Genomic DNA, 16,842 nt, shown 5'->3' on the forward strand with positions numbered 1-16,842 from the left:
AAATCAAACTTTCTTCAAAAACAAGCATCAAAATTACTTAACAACCCTAATGACAATAGAATATTCTGGTCAACTCTTAATTCTTTCAATAATAACTTTAACATGTCATCTTCCATTCTCCCAATAAAATTTTCAGATGGCAACATTACAAATGACCCACGTGGGAAAGCAGATATCTTTGCCAGTACCTTTGCCAGAAACTCTACCGTAGACGATACCAGCTAGAATGTCCACGTACTGGAACTTGATTTTCCCGAAACTGACCCACTTAAAATACAGACAAGATAAGTAAAATCCATCCTAGACAATTTACCTACCAACAAAGCTCCAGGCCCAGATGGAATTCCGCCAATTGTTTTGAAAAAGTGTTCCCCTGAACTTGCCTTTGTCCTAGCTAAATTATTCAGACTATGCATACGTACTTATTTATTCCCAAATTCATGGAAAGAAGCCAATATCCACCCAGTTCCGAAGAAAGGAAGTTCGTCTGACCCCTCCAATTACAGACCAATAGCTGTTACATCTTCTCTTGGTAAGGTATTTGAAACTTTAATTAATAAGCACATTGATAAACATCTTCAATCCAACAACTTAATTAGTGATAGACAAAATGGTTTTCGCCACGAAAGATTCACCATTGACATACTCAATCTCTTAACTCATACCATCCATCAATCAATTGATCTTTTTAGAGAAACTCATGCAGTAGCTCTTGATATCTCTAAAGCTTTCGACAGAGTATGGCACCAGTCCCTGCTGTCCAAACTCCCTTGCTATGGACTAACGTCTTTTGTTCCTTTGATTTCTTCATATCTTAGTGACAGGAAAATAAGAGTAAAAGTAGATGATGTATATTCCAATTTCCACTCAATTAATGCCGGGGTGCCGTAGGGATGAGTTCTGGCACCAACCCTATTTCTGGTTCATATTAATGATCTCTTATCTGTCACCCACAATCCCATTCACTCATATGCAGATGACTCAACACTACATAGTTCATTCACACTCAGACATCCATTTACAAAGTCTAATATCTCTACCTCTCATCTCAGTACAGCCATCTCCATATATCAAGATCTATCTACAATCAGTGAATGGGGACAAAACAACCTTGTCTCTTTTAATGCTAGTAAAACTAAATATATACAGTTTACTAATAGACAGATATTGCCAGATCCGTACATTACCTTCAATGCTACTAATATTCCCATCTCCAAAAGCATTGAAATTCTTGGCGTCTCACTTAACAGTGCCCTCAGCTGGACCTCTCATGTCAGATCACTTGCTAAAACCGCCTCAAAAGAACCTTGGATTATTGTACAGAATCCGTAACTTCTTCGCCGATGAGCAGTTAGCTATAATTTATAAGAGTCATGTGCGCTCTCAGCTTGAATATTGCTCACCCTTGTGGAATGGTTGTCGAGAGGTTGCATTAAGACAACTAGACAAAATTCAGAATAAAGCTGTTAGAATCATTAACAAACCTGCCATTACATATAAACTACCTCCCCTGCAAGTAAGAAGGAATACTGCCTCCATTGCATTATTTTACAGATATTTTTTTGGCAAATGCTCAGACGAAGTTGCGTCCATGGTGCCACCTCTCCATGCCTTCCCTCGTCCTACACGGGGATCTGGTAGCGTTCATGACTGGCATATCACTCAGCCATATTGCAGAACTTCTGCCTATCAGAATTCTTTCATTCCCCGAACTGCAAATCTCTGGAACTCGCTTCCCCAGAGTTTTTTCCCTCCAAATTTCAACCCACAACTGTTCAAGTCTAACTGTTACAGATATTTTATGACCAGAGGACACCAGTAATCTGGTGTATGGATTTTTTTTTTTTTACTCATTTGTTTTTCCATCCTCTGTTCTGTTATTTATATATATATAAAAAAAAAAAATCAGCAAACTCTACAAAACACTAAACAGCATCACACTTTCCAACAGCAACACCACACAATCACACGTTGCCATCACAACAACAGACACCATACCCTCAAACAAACAACAAGCAAACACTCTCATCAATCACTTTTCACAAGTCAGCCATCTTAACCCCCATCCCGAAGACTGACGTATCATCAGACGTAAGAGACAGTTCCCCACAGACCCAGACTACGCACCTTTCACTTACAACCAGACGAAGCACATCATTAACAACCTCAAGTACTCATCTGCCTGTGGACCAGACAACATAAGCAACATTCACCTTAAACACTTAGGACCACAAGGCATACAAGCACTCACCAACATATCAAACTACAGCTACTCACACAACATAATACCCAACATCTGGAAACATGGCAATATCATCACTATCCCTAAACCTAACAAAGACCCCACGTTACCCTCCTCACATTGCCCCATCACACTCCTCTGCACCCCCTCTAAAGTCACTGAACGACAGGTACTACAACTGGTCACAGCTCACATTCTACTAGCCCAGTCACAACATGGCTTTAGGCCACTACACTCCACAAACACCTTTCTTACAGACCTTACACAGAGTTTTCGATGGCATGAATTCAGCTAGGCCACCACACAGAACACTCCTAATCACACTAGACATTAGCAAAGCTTTTGATGTCATCCCCCACCACAACCTCACAAACAAAATACTCAACACAAACATGCACAGTAACACAAAAAGATGGCTGCCAAACTACTTAGGAGGCAGATGTGCACACGTAACATTTGCCGGGCAGTCTTCTAACATCAGAAACTTCACAAACGGCGTCCCCCAAGGATTGTTTTGTCCCCTACACTCTTTAACCGATACATGCACGACGTACCCACACACCACAGATACACATAGCTTCCCATTCAGATGATATAACACTTACATGTACGCACCAAAATGCAAACACAGCTGCACACATTATTCAACCTTATCTCAACACACTAAACGAATGGTTCACCACAAACAGGCTCAAAATAGCCCCAGCCAAATCTACAGTGATTCTTCTCACAAACTGGACAACAGAACCAATCACATCCCACACCTCACCATAAACAACACTTCCCTACCACACACACACATACCCAAAATCCTTGGTGTAACATACATCAATGTCATTTAAACAACACATCACAAACATTAGAAATAAAATAGCACTAAGACTCAATGCTTTGAGGCCACTTGCCCATACAACATTCGGACACAACAAAGAAACCACCACAACAGTATACAAACAATACATACGTTCATTGATGAATTATGCAGGCCCTGCCAGGGTTTCTAACCTCACCAAAACACACTACAACACTCTACAGACCATACATAACAAGGCCCTAAAAATAATCACAGGCTGCATAGCTACTACACCCACAGACCACCTACATCAAGAAACCAAAGTCCTCAAAGTTAAGGATCACTTAGACATGAGAGGCACCCAGTTTCTTGCTGTAGCCTCCACAAACCCACAACGTCCACTACAGCACATGGCAGCACATCCACCCACACCAAGGAACATCAAAACAACACCCAGCACACGATACCATACACAAATACTGTCATCTCTTCCCCCTCACCCACCCCAGACCAGCTTCCAGAAGCATATCCACACCCACATCACTCGCCGCTCCATTCAGTCACATAAAGACAACACACAGCTGCATGCACGGCCTCTTGACATCCACCCTTCTGAATCCAATCTTCCTCGTGAGGACAGGGTCCACCTGGCCAGGCTGAGATGTGGGCACCATCCAGCCCTCTTAAGCTACCAGAAGAGGCTGGATGACTCCGTCGCTGATGCCTGTCCAGGATGCAACACAGCACCCCATACTATTAAGCACATTATGGAAGACTGCATTGCACACAATCGCCTACACCAACAACACAACATACACTCTTTGAGACCTCTGTGGGAAAGCTCGATCTCGGCCATGGCCTTCCTAAGGGACTCGGGGCCGTTCGGCCAGACTGCCTAGGGAACTACTACTACTATTACTACATAGTAGAGACTTTATCAATTAAAGGAAATGTGCTTCTTGGCCTGTGTGCAATTAAAGAAAATATTTACTGATGCCACATTTTAACGGTATATAAGTTGATGATCAACTCACGAAGGAAATGTCTTCCCCAGATACTACACCCAACATTTAGAGAAAATCCAAAGTAACAAGAGTGATTGACCACCAAAGAAGAAACGAACAGTAGGATCTACACTAGCTCAGAAAAAACGAGGAATGGCCAAGGTCACGTCTTCCACCCAAGGCTGGTTAAACAAACAATCATCTCTCATCAACTGTGACAATCTTACCACCAAGATCATTTATGAAAGCCATGAACGAGTAAATTGAAGATCAATCAATCAATCAATCATTTCCTGTGGCACCCTCGGGGATGCATAGGGCCTCGATGAACTCACACCACCACATCCTATCTTGTGCTAACTCCTCAAGATCTCCCCAACACTCATCTCCAGCTTCCCGTCTCATTGTCCTCATCCACGTCTCTTTTGGCCTTCCTCTACCTCTCCTACCAAGTGCCACGCACCCTGGTGTACCTCGTACTATTCCCTGTCTCCTATACACATGTCCTAGCCACTTCCATCGTGAGACTCTAACATATTCATCGATCGGCTGCACTCCCGTTATTTCTCTAATTCTACTATTTGGTATCCTTTCCCACCACTTAACTCCTAATATTCTTCTAAGTGCTTTATTTTCAAACACCAAGAATTTATTTTCCATAGTCACTGTGCTGTACCAAGACTCGTGTCCATAAATTAAGATACTCCTAACCATTACCTTATAAAGTTTGATTTTTGTATGCACAGAAAAATTGTTATTATTCCAAATATTTTAAAGCATTCCCATTGCCTGATTAGCCTTCTTTAACCTTTCCTCGAATTCAAAGTTCAAAGAACCATCCTTGGCTAAATAAGTACCTAAATATTTAAACCTATCAACTTGCTTTACAACCATACCTCCAATTACACATTCCTGCGCATTTTCCATATTCATATTGATTATTTCAGTTTTTCCACAATTAATAACCAAACCCACCTTGCGACCTTCACTCACCAAACAGTCCAACACTCTCTGCATCTCTTCTGGCCCATCACAAATCAAAACTATATCATCTGCATAATCTAAATCCAAAAGTTTCCTGTTCTCTCCCCAAAGTATACCTGCACCGGTTTCTGTTCCAACGCGTTTCATAATGTAATCAATGACCAATATAAATAGTAAAGGCGATAGAACACCACCTTGAATTACTCCGGACTTGACTTCAAACGAATCACTCAGACAACCATCAACCATCACTTTACAAAATGTGTCCTCATGCATGTTCATAATGACCCTCACAAACTCCTCTGGTATTCCATAATGTCTCATGATCTTCCCCATAGTCTCTCTCGAAACACTATCAAAAGCCTTTTCAAAATCAACAAAACAAAGACTTAACGGTACTCTCATTTCATTAACTTGTTGCATCAAATGCCTAACTATAAAGATCTGATCATTGCAACCACGTCCCTTTCTAAAACCAGCCTGTTCATCCCTCAGAAAACCCTCAACCACTGGCTCCAACCTATTTAACAACACTCTACTGAAAACTTTCAAAGCTATCGGTGACAAAGAGATTCCCCTCCAATTACCACATTCACTCAGGTCTCCCTTCTTCAGAACTTTAACAATTACACCATTCTTCCAAACTGATGGTAGTAACCCCGTCACCCATATCTTATTGAATAGCTTGGTCAAGATCATTATTAATCTATCCCCCTCCACTTTAAACATTTCCGGAAATAAACCATCCTCCCCTGGTGCCTTATTATTCTTTAACTGTTTTACTGCTTTCTCCACTTCTGCAAGCCTCAACTCTCCTGTTTCTATATTTAAATCTTCCTGAGCAGACGGTATATCCTCTTCTGGTGGTATTGGTCTATTAAGAACTGTCTCAAAATGCTCTTTCCATCTATTTTTAATATCTCCATCTTTGGTCAATAAATTTCCTTCCCTGTCTCTAACTGGTATTTCCTTGCGTTTACCTGCATTACCACTCAGTTCTCTAATCGATTCATATGCTATTCTTTGACTCTGTCCATCATTTTTGTTTATTAAGATTTCAGTCTCTGCAACCTTTTCATCCACACATCTTCTTTTATCTCTCCTAGCTAACCTTCTTACTTCTGAATTCAAACTCCAGTACGCAGCTCTTGCTAATTCAATCTCTTGTTCATCAACGAATTGCATCTCACTCCTCAATTTAGCCTCACCTCTCTTTTTTATCATATCCCACGTTTCCTCTGATATCCATTTCTTTCTCCTGAAGCTATGTCTCCTTCCAATCGTACACTCAGCAGTCTCATGCAAAACTTTGTTCACATCCTCCCACATCTGATCTACACTTCTCTCCCCCTCTTCCAACGTTTCCAGCACCAAAAACCTATTTCTGAATTCTAATCTGAATTCCTCCTTTTCTTCTTCCCTTCTAAGCTTAACAATATCGTATCTACCAACACCAGATTTTTCCTTCTTCTGATTTTTAAGTTTAAACCTTATTTTTGCAATGCTGAGTTGACGGTCACTACCAATATCCGCTCCCCGTTTAACATGAACATCTAGCAGAGAACTTCTATGCCTCCTACTGATAGTGATGTGATCAATCTGATTTTTATATTTTCCACACGGCGACACCCAAGTTGTCTTGTGTATATTGCAATGCTGAAAGAGTGTGCCCCCGATGACTAAGTCATTTGCTAGACAGAAGCTTCCAAACCTCACTCCGTTTTCACTCATCCTACTACCAACTCCCATCTTACCGATACATGCCTCAAATCCCTCATTTGAACAGCCCATTACTGCATTAAAGTCTCCAACGCAGATCAAAACATCATGTCTAGGTACCCTTCCTTCTTGCAACTTTTCATAAAATGTGTCTTTCCTTTCATCGAGTGATTCATTAGTAGGTGCATAACACACAAACAGACTGATGTTGCCATGATTTGATTTAAACCGTGCGTATAACAATCGCTCATCTATAGGATCCCACTCACATAAAGCCTTATTTGCCTTACAACCCAGCAACAATCCTACTCCCTGATAATGCATTCCGTCCTGTCGACCAGATATCAATAAACGTATACCATCCTCCAAATCCAACTTATCGACTCCAGTTAATCTAGTTTCTGTCAGAGCACAAATATCAAGTCCGTAATTTTGAAAAACCTTCACTAACTCATCGATTTTACCGTCATGATTTAGCGTTCTCACATTCCAGTTACCAATTTTAATTGTATTTTTTGCATTGACAAAGGAATTAGATTGTAATTGAGGCAACCGTGAGATTCTTAGCACCCCCTGCCCATTTAAGGGCTGCACGGGACTGGGGGCCAGTATTGTTCTTTCAGAGTCCATCAAGGTTTCTTTGGCTAACTTCCTGAACACCTCGCCATTGTGTTGCAGTCGCAGTAGGCAGCTAACTTGCCTGATTGCCCACACCCGAAAGACCCAGCTATGCTGTAACCAGTCACGTGCTGGCATGCTTCCCAGCCATTTCACTCTCAAGGAGTTCCTCTGCCTGAGAAAGCAACCACCCCCCTGCTCCCGAGGGCTTTTGATCTGTGTAGGTAGAGGGCGATCACTCCCTCACTAGCCATATACAGTGTATATACAGTGTATAGGCTACTGCAATGATATTGTATTAGAAGAAACTTGTACAGTGTAACATCTGTCAATAGACAGTGCTCGATGATAGATTAAAGATAAAGGGGAAACGAGTGTCTTCCTAGTTAACCTGATAAATGGAGATGTAAAAATCAACAAAGGAAGTTGTATATGTAATTCAGAGACTTGTCAAGCTCCTATACATGAAGTAACAATAGCCAGAACATAAGCAAAAGTAAACTGAGAGACAAAGAGTGCATAAAATAATATTTGATTCACTCAGAAGATTTTAAAGTAGAGAAGGTTCAAATGAAATGGAGGAATAGAAGAAGGGATGGACAGGAGGAAGCAGTTCATACAAGGAGGGTAGAAAGGTTGCAAGAGGATGGAAAAAAGGCAGAATACAGAAGAGAAGTGGAAGGCGATTGGGTAAATATGATTTGGAGCACATGGGGGATGTGAAAAGTGTGTGCAAGATATTCACAGAAGAAATCTGTGTAGCATGTGCGGTGGTGTGTTGGGTGAAGAGAAGACGAAAGGGGGCGCAAGGAAACGCATGTGAGAAAGCATATAGTAAGTGTATAAGAAACAGGTGCTTGGCTGGAAGTTGAGAAACGGAAGAGATGCTGAAACATCGGGGAGATAGTAGAAGAACGGATGTAGAAGATGGCCTGGGAGGAAGGTAGAGTCCCAGAGGATTGAAAGTCAGATATAATTATGACCCTGTACAAAGGAAAAGAGGACGAAGAAGTGTGTGGTAATCGTAACGGCATTTGTCTTCTCAGTGTAATATGAAGAGTATATGGTATGATACTTATTGATAGAGTTAGGGCAATAACAAAGGAATTAGCTGGAGAAGAGAGAGGTTTTAGGAAGGGACGAGGTTGCGTACACGATATTCATAATTAGGTATTTAGTGGAAAAGTTTGTAGAGTAACGAAAGAAGTTGTAAGTGGCCTTCTTGGAACTGGAGAAAGCATATAACAGGGTGGATAGTAGGGTGGAGTGAAGAAATGAAAAGTTGAATTATGACATGTAATACCCCCCTAAAAGTTGTCGTTTGTCCCACATATTTTGCATGTAAAATTTGGCATTCTAAAACCAGCATTTTGTGTCCTCTACCAAAAATGCTAAGTTTATACGCCAGGACATTAAGTCATATCAAATACATTAGAGGGCAAGGCAAATAAGGTTTCAGATCAGGGTTAGAAAAACCACATTTTTTTCTTAACCCCTAAACCGCAGGGTTGTTTTGGCACTCCTTGCGTGTCCCACTATAATATTCGTGCTCCGACAGACTTTGTAAAAATATTTGCCAAAAATCAGTTATTAGTCCTAAAATATTATAATTAAATATGCATATGGCACATACATTCAGCTTTCTCCTGGGATGTTTGTTGAGCCTTCGTCGAGTACCGTAGGACTTGTGGAGACTTCTGGGGTTTGGGTAACGAAGTCTCCACTTTACACTTCCCGACACCCCGTAATATGATTACCACAGCCTGATATTATCACTAGAAACACTATTCTATGATTTTCAAATACTTTGGAATCCATACACCCAAATAAAAACACTGTGAAAGCAATGAAAATTATGAGTGCGTACGAACTTCCCACTTGCGCTCGTTCCCCACTGATATTCTGTCATTTATTTTTCATAAACACACTCACACTTTATATTCCTATTACTTTATTACACTTATATATATATATATATATATATATATATATATATATATATATATATCTATCTATATACCTAGGCTGCTTCCCCCAAGGAAAGGGAGGTAGCCGAGACAGGACGACTCACTCTCCATTTACTCATCCATTCAAACACATTCATTCGCATCTTAGCCCCAAAAGGGAGAACGGACAGATCCTCACCGCATCACACCGCACAAGGGTCAACTGCGCAATGCAAGCAGTGACATCCACAGCAGGGCCCGACAGCAGAACTGGTTTACCCCTGCCACATCATAACAGACCCATCCCCTTACCCGCACCTGACCTGACTAGCTGATCAGACCAAATGCGGGAGAATATCCCCTCAGGGCTGCGTCATCACTTATTCATTCACAATTTCTCTCCATTTATTTCTGTCACGCACAGCCACTCTTCCTTGCTCAACAGACATCCCTCTCGCATCCAGCGCTCTCTTCACACTGTCCATCCATCCTATTCGTGGTCTTCCTCTCAGTCTTACACCTCTCACATCAGATCTAGTTATCTTTTTCACCAATCGCTCATTATCCATTCTCTCCATATGCCCAAACCATTGCAACACCCTCTGCTCAACTCTACCAGCCATCTCCCAAACAACTCCAGTTCTCCTTCGCACTTCATCATTTCGCACTCGATCCATACGCGTCACTCCACACATACTCCTCAGACATCTCATCTCCATTACATTCAAACTTTTCCTCTCTGCTACACCCATATTCCATGTTTCAGCCCCATATAACGCAGTCGGTACCACAACACCCTCATACAGCCTTCTCTTTACATCCATTCTAAGCGAACGACATTTAAACACTTTTTTCATTCCTCCCAGCACCTTTCCTACTTCATTAATTCTAAACTTCACTTCTGCATCTATTCTTCCATCCACAGCAACATGTGACCCTAGATATTTAAAACAATCTACCTCCTCAAGCAACTCACCATTCAAAACTATATTCATCCCCCTACCATCTATCAACCTCGTACACTTCATCACTTTACTCTTATTCTCATTTACTTTCAATTTCCTCCTTTCACACACCCTTCCAAACTCCTCTACCAACTGTCTCAATTTCTCCTCTGAATCAGTCACCAATGCAGTATCATCTGCAAACAGCAGTTGCTTCAGATTCCACTCTCCTCCATCAACATTTACCAGACTCAGACCACCTAAAACTCTTGCATTCACCTCCCTTACAACACCATCCATGTAAATATTAAACAACCAAGGCGACATCACACATCCCTGTCGCAGCCCCACTCTCACGGGAAACCAATCACTCACAGCATTTCCCACTCTTATACACGCTCTACTACAGTATTTACATAAAAACTTTTCACCCCTTTTAGTAACCTACCATCAAGTCCATACAATCTTAAAACAGTCCACAAAGCCTCCCTATCAATTCTATCATACGCTTTCTCTAAATCCATAAATGCCCAAAACACATCCTTGCCTTTCGCTAAATACTTTTCACACACTTGTCTCACAGCAAACACCTGATCAACGCATCCCCTCCCTCTCCTAAAGCCACACTGCTCATCACTAATCACTCCCTCTGTACCCTCTCTAACTCTCATAATTAACACTCTACCATACACTTTACCTACAACACTCAACAGACTTATACCCCTAAAGCTAGTACATTCATACTTATCACCCTTGCCTTTATACAACGGGACCACACAAGCACTTGCCCAGTCAATTGGCACCATACCTTTCTCAAAGCACACATTCAATAATCTTACTAACCAGTCAACAATAGTCACTCCACCACCCTTCAGGCATTCCACAGCACACCCATCCATACCTGCAGCTTTCCCTGTTTTCATCTCCTTTACTGCCTTCTCCACTTCCTCCTTCGTGATCAAAGAATCATTCAACTCTCCCAACACATTTATTCCTTGCACCCTTCTATCTGCCACAATCTCAGCCACGTTTTCCTCCTCTACATTTAACAATCTTTCAAAATACTCTGCCCATCTCTTCCTTACTCCATCCATCTCAATTAACATCCTTCCATCCTCTGCTTTTACTCGTTCTTCCTTCCCAGACTCTCCCTTTCGCACCCTTTTCACCTCCTTCCAAAACATTTTCTTATTCTGTTGAAAATTCTCTGTCAGCCGCCTACCCCACCTCTCATCTGCTGCCACTTTAGCATCACGCACAGCCCTTCTCGCTCTATTCCTCTTTTCCTTATACCTTTCATATGACATCTCATCCTTCCTCTGCAGCCACACTTCATATGCACGTCTCTTCTCAGCCACAGCCATACTTACTTCCTCGCACCACCATTCACTTCCTTTTCTTACACCACCACCCACACGTCTCACACCACACACCTCTTCTGCATGCTCCACCACAGCACTCTTAAACAACTGCCATTCCTCCTCCATGCTGCCATTTTCCCGATCTTTCACTGCGTTCCACTCATCTTTCAATTTCTCCTGATACTCTATCTTTTTCTCTCTTTTATCCAACTCACTCACTTTCAAAACCTCCCTGCCACACCTAACCCTCCTAGCTCTCACCCATCTCTTACCTACTCTTAACTTTCCCTCCACCAGGTAGTGGTCAGACATACCTCCACCCTCCCCTCTCAGAACTCTCACATCCAACAATCTTCCTATTACATTCCTAGACACAACCACATAGTCCATCAAGGCTCTATCAACAACCCTTCCACCCTCCTGTCTCACCCATGTATACTTATAAATATCTTTCTTCTCAAACAGCGTATTCCCAATCACCATCTCTCGCTCAACACACATCGCTATCATTCGTTCCCCATTTTCATTTCTTCCAGGCACACCATGCATACCAACTACGCCTTCAACTGCTACATTTCCCACTCTAGCATTCAGATCTCCCATCATTACCACATTCACATTCGCTCCAAAACTCTGCAGACACTCATCAACATCATTCCAGAAAGACTCCCTCTCTTGTTCATCCCTTTCACTACCAGGCCCATATGCACTCACAAACACCCACAACTCACGTTCAAATTTCGCTTTCACCCACATCAGTCTCGATGACACCTCCTTCCATTCAATCACACACTGCTGCACTTCCGGACTCACTAACAAGGCCACACCTTCTCTTGCCCTTCCTCTATCAACACCTGACAATCTTCCATTCACACTTCCAAACATATATTCCCCCTTCCCTTTCATCTTCGTTTCACTCAAAGCTAACACATCCAACTTTCTTCTCACAAACATTCTCCCAATCTCCTCCCTTTTAGCCTCAATTGTACTACATCCACGCACATTCATAGACCCAATCTTCAGGGTACGGGGATAACTCCATCCCCCGTCCCTTTCTCTGGCCTGTCTCTTTTTAGGAACTAAAAAACAGAGGAGGGGGTCCCTAGTCCCCTCACCCCGCCCCTTTTAGTCGCCTTTTACGACACGCAGGGAATACGGTGGCAGTATTCTTCCTAACACAACCCGGCCGCAGAGTAGTAGCACCACCCCATAGTGCGGCCAGGTTGTGTCCCCCCCGCCACAGGGGGTATATATATATATATATATATATATATATATATATATATATATATATATATATATATATATATATATATATATATATATATATATATATAATTTACCCATAAGTTACCTTCAGTAACAGTAGTTTATTTTCATTCTCGTTCAGTTAACTAGTGTAGAAAGCAAAGCTTTGACTGTCATTACTCCAAGTATTTGTACTCATATTCTTATATTAGTAATTATTTACATTTCTATTTTATTTACACTATGTTATACATTGTCACTTCCAGTAAATAAGGGTCCTTTCCCTTGGAGCCAGGATGAAATTGGGACACTGAAGCACTCATAGTTTATCACCATTTCCTCCACTGGCTCATCACACGATTCACTAGAAAAATTGTAGTCACTGTCCATCATTATCATGGATAAATTAGCCACTTCACGCTCCACAGAAGTCATTTAGTCCTTTACCCCTTCCCACATGAGGTTTAGTAGGGGTAGAGGTCACAGGGACCTCTAGAAGCGGCAGAAATGGAGGGGCGCGAGTGCTACATGCTTTCGTCTCAAGAAACAAATGATGAGGCTGATATGGGGCTGCCAAGGGTTGACAACGTCAGCTAGGTGACAGCTGGTATTTTATATGCTGTGAAATGATTGGTAGGTAATTAGGTAGTTCCAGGTGAATGTAAATATCACTTAGGCTTCTCCCTTTCTTATATTTTTATTACAAGAATAGATTATACAGCATATTTCAAGGGGAAATTACCTGGGAAAATTAGCAAACAAGTGCACGTGGGGTGTTGCCAGGTGATAATTAGCCAACTCTAGCTGTATGACACTATCAGTTACCTTATTATTTTTGGTGTATATATTATTCTGTATAAAAATAGGGCATAGGGCTTATTTCAATGGATGAAATCAGTGGAAAATTCCGGGGAAGATTTGCTTAGTGCAGCGTGGCCAGGCAGGCGAGAGGAGAGAGTAATGGAGGGTAGGTAGGGAGGGGAGTCAAGAACGGCGATAAATAGCTAAATTGTCAACAATGGATGGGAGTACAGATGACATTAGCAGTGCTAACTATTGTTGGACACTGGCAGTACTGATAGATGATACAAGCCACCACTTGAAGGGCCGGAAGAATTCAATATAACACAGAATCGCAAAAGTGACGCCCCACGGTATGATCCTTAGAGCCTGAGTGTCACGAAAGTGTCGCCCTGCGGTTAAGAGGCTAAATGAAAACAATCGATTTTTTAAAATTTAAAATGGATTTTTTTACTTAAATCAGATTTTTCAAAATCTGTGATTTTTTTTTTTTCCAACCCTACTTGTGTCTTTGGAAATTCAGTGAAAACAGCACCATAATGGGTCTTTTTTCCTCCTACTTGCTGCAATGCATTCATTAGGCTTGATCATATATCATTGTTCAAATAAGCAGATTGACAAAACTGAAAATAATAATGTGAATGGGAAGTGTGGAGTAAGGCAGTGCACCACAGGCTAGCACTTCTTGGTATGGGGGAGGTCACTCGAGGTTGGAAAAAATAACATACATACATATATATATATATATATATATATATATATATATATATATACATATATATAAATTATCCATAAGTTACCTTCAGTAACAGTAGTTTATTTTCATTCTCATTCAGTTAACTAGTGTAGAAAGCAAAGCTTTGACTGTCATTACTCCAAGTATTTGTACTCATATTCTTATATTAGTAATTATTTACATTTCTATTTTATTTACACTATGTTATACATTGTCACTTCCAGTAAATAAGGATCCTCTCCCTTGGAGCCAGGATGAAACTGGGACACTGAAGCACTCGTAGTTTATCACCATTTCCTCCACTGGCTCATCACACGATTCACCAGAAAAATTGTAGTCACTGTCCATCATTATCATGGATAAATTAGCCAGTTCACGCTCCACAGCAGTCATTTAGTCCTTTACCCCTTCCCACATGAGGTTTAGTAGGGGTAGAGGTCACAGGGACCTCTAGAAGCGGCAGAAATGGAGGGGGCGCGAGTGCTACATGCTTTTGTCTCAAGAAACAAATGATGAGGCTGATATGGGGCTGCCAAGGGTTGACAACGTCAGCTAGGTGACAGCTGGTATTTTATATGCTGTGAAATGATTGGTAGGTAATTAGGTAGTTCCAGGTGAATGTAAATATCACTTAGGCTTCTCCCTTTCTTATATTTTTATTACGAGAATAGATTATACAGCATATTTCAAGGGGAAATTACCAGGGAAAATTAGCGAACAAGTGCACGTGGGGTGTTGCCAGGTGATAATTAGCCAACTCTAGCTGTATGACACTATCAGTTACCTTATTATTTTTGGTGTATATATTATTCTGTATAAAAATAGGGCATAGGGCTTATTTCAATGGATGAAATCAGTGGAAAATTCCGGGGAAGATTTGCTTAGCGCAGCGTGGCCAGGCAGGCGAGAGGAGAGAGTAATGGAGGGTAGGTAGGGAGGGGAGTCAAGAACGGCGATAAATAGCTAAATTGTCAACAATGGATGGGAGTACAGATGACATTAGCAGTGCTAACTATTGTTGGACACTGGCAGTACTGATAGATGATACAAGCCACCACATGAAGGGCCAGAAGAATTCAATATAACACAGAATCGCAAAAGTGATGCCCCACGGTATTATCCTTAGAGCCTGAGTGTCACGAAAGTGACGCCCTGCGGTTAAGAGGTTAAATGAAAACAATCGATTTTTTAAAATTTAAAATGGATTTTTTTACTTAAATCAGATTTTTCAAAATCTGTGATTTTTTTTTTCCAACCCTACTTGTGTCTTTGGAAATTCAGTCAAAACAGCACCATAATGGTCTTTTTTCCTCCTACTTGCTGCAATGCATTCATTAGGCTTGATCATATATCATTGTTCAAATAAGCAGATTTACAAAACTGAAAATAATAATGTGAATGGGAAGTGTGGAGTAAGGCAGTGCACCACAGGCTAGCACTTCTTGGTATGGGGGAGGTCACTCGAGGTTGGAAAAAATAACATACATACATACATATATATATATATATATATATATATATATATATATATATATATAATCTGTATAACGGCCATACCACGTTGAGTACACCGCTTCCCGTTCGATCAGCGAAGTTAAGCAACGTTGAGTCTGGTTAGTACTTGGATGGGTGACCGCCTGGGAACACCAGATGCTGTTGGCATCCCTACGTCAAGTGGGGTTGGTGGAGGATTAGTGCTCCTCCCTGTAAAACAATTAACTCTAAGCCCTTGGCCACCCCGTCTGGGATACATGGCGTCTGCCAATGAATGAATGAATGAAAATCTGATTTTTATATTTAAATTGATTGTTTTATATAACTTGATTTTTAAATCAAATCTATTATTTTCCACTTTTATGGAAACTTTTTTGTACTGAGCCATCATCAATGTTAAAAGTTTAAATTTTGTCAAATTAGGATCATAATCATTTGACTGAATCATGTTACTCTGTATTCAAAGAAGAGTTTAGTTTACATGTTAACACTGAGTATAATCACATTTGTTATTATTATCAAGGAACCTTTTTTCCTCTGTTATTTTTAATATTTCCCTTGTAACAATAGGCAATCACTGGTGTCTGACTTGATCAAGATTAGTACAGGAAGAGTACAGGCCTATCAGACTTGATGCATCTTTACAATACACATCCATCACATCTCTGCCTTCTTCATTTTTACTGTATTAATATAAAAAAGTCCATTTTGATTTAAATCATAATTTTTTCACTCTGATTTAAATCTATCGATCTATCTATTGCCAGACGCCATAATCCCGTAAGGGGTGGCCATTCGACTCTGAGTTATTTGTTTTACAGGGAGGGGCACTAACTCTTTACCAACCCACTTTCGGACATGTAGGGAGCACGTATGGTTTGGTTATATGGTTACCACCCAGCGTTGTAAATGGTTTCTTGGCTTACAGGAAACCATTTGGCTTGTCACTTAA

General features: G+C 41.0%; 1 non-coding gene across 1 annotated transcript; it reads left to right on the top strand.

Annotated features, from left to right (window-relative positions):
- Nucleotides 1–15,939: 15,939 nt before the first annotated feature.
- LOC145392600 (5S ribosomal RNA) lies at nt 15,940–16,058 on the top strand. Its single transcript, XR_013896031.1, has one exon. It is a non-coding gene; the product is annotated as a 5S ribosomal RNA (ribosomal RNA).
- Nucleotides 16,059–16,842: the final 784 nt, after the last annotated feature.

This window comes from Coenobita brevimanus, chromosome 22, assembly GCF_032717465.1.
Source record: "Coenobita brevimanus isolate Jiangsu-jjx chromosome 22, ASM3271746v2, whole genome shotgun sequence".
NCBI lineage: Eukaryota > Metazoa > Arthropoda > Malacostraca > Decapoda > Coenobitidae > Coenobita > Coenobita brevimanus.